This window comes from Acomys russatus, chromosome 5, assembly GCF_903995435.1.
Source record: "Acomys russatus chromosome 5, mAcoRus1.1, whole genome shotgun sequence".
In the NCBI taxonomy this organism is placed as follows: Eukaryota; Metazoa; Chordata; class Mammalia; order Rodentia; family Muridae; genus Acomys; species Acomys russatus.
Genome location: NC_067141.1, coordinates 31,778,584 through 31,780,078, shown reverse-complemented (window position 1 = coordinate 31,780,078; position 1,495 = coordinate 31,778,584).

The following is a 1,495-nucleotide window of genomic DNA, read 5'->3' as shown; positions in this document are numbered from 1 at the left end:
ACAATACCTGCACTCATAGGCTAGTAGCTGTCAGGAACCACACCCGTGGAGGGCCACTTGGCCCCGCCCGCGCGACAAAGCCCCGCCCCCGCCATCGGACTCCGCCCATGCCGAGTGCGCCTGCGCAGGCATGCAGGCTCGACTCCTTTTGATAGCCTTGGGGATCCTGAGAGGAAAGCGTGGAATATCCAAAAGGAGGTCCCAGATCGACTTGTCTTGCTCTGACGTCCCTGGCCTGCTGCACACACTCCTTTTCATAGTTTGGCCCCAAGACTAGAATGGCTGCGCCTCCTGTGTGTCCCCTTCAGACTCTGCAAACAGCTCTGAGTCGTTTTCCTAATAGTCACCCTTTGTTAAGACGCTAGATTGCACTAAGTAGATGGGTACCTCTGAGTAAGCATCAGACCTGATCCATCCTCCCTCACCCAGAGTGACAAGCCCCAGGAAAGCAGGAACACAACAGCGCTGAAAAGTGAAGGCCATTCCTCACTGCCCTCTGGGTAACCGTGGTTTGGGGGCGATAGGCTTCCAGCCTAAGGAAACTATACCACCTGAAATGTCACTCGGTGCTGGCTGACTCCTGACTTGCTTGAGGTGCTACTTAACAAATTCTTCAGTGCCAGCCAACTTGATAGGAGCTCAATGCTGTTTGTTTCACAAATATCGCATTTTGAAAAAAAAAATCCCACAAAGTCAGACATGAAGACTGTTAACAGCAGCTTCCAGACAGCCTGCTTGACACTTTGTCGATGGTTGGGAAGCCCAGACAGGGCAGTGGACTTGACTGGTTTTGTCATCTCTTATGCTGTGTGACATCTTTATTCTTCAGCTGACAAGCAGAGACTCTTGTGTATCATTGTATACACGGGTGCTGGAAACTGCTAAAGCTAAACCCCAAACCACCAGAACCTGAGGATTTGACAGAAGTGTGGGAGAGACAACCTCCTGCAGGCCAAACATTGAGTTGGTAGCAAGCCAAAGCTGGTGGACCTTTTGAACAACCAAACTTGGGGGCACGAAGGGAGGGAGGGCGAGCTGGTGGCAGGAAATGGTCTCTTGTGAGAGGTTGCGCTCAGAAGGGTGCCTTGCTTTGGCGTCATAGAATCCCCAAAGCATCCCCAGGACTAGTTGGAAGTCAGGAGACCTCTGGAAACACAGGCTGGACCTGGAGGCCTCAAAACTATCCTTTCAATTATCCAGCTGGCTACTCCCAGCTACTGGGCTAGACTGCACAGCTGGGAGACACTTACTTGGTCAGGACACAACCGACCCAGCCTGGGGCTCTGCAGTTCCAAGCCGCGCAGTTCATGCTGTGCCACTAAACCACCCTGACCTTGGGCAAAGCCCTTCTGTTTTCTGGCTCTCAGTTCCCCATGTGTAATGCCGAGGACAGACCCAGGACTCATCCTCCTTCAAGATACTCCATGATGGGGCTGGAGAGATGGCTCAGCAGTACATACTTCCCTCCCAGTGAACCCACGCTCAATTCCCAACA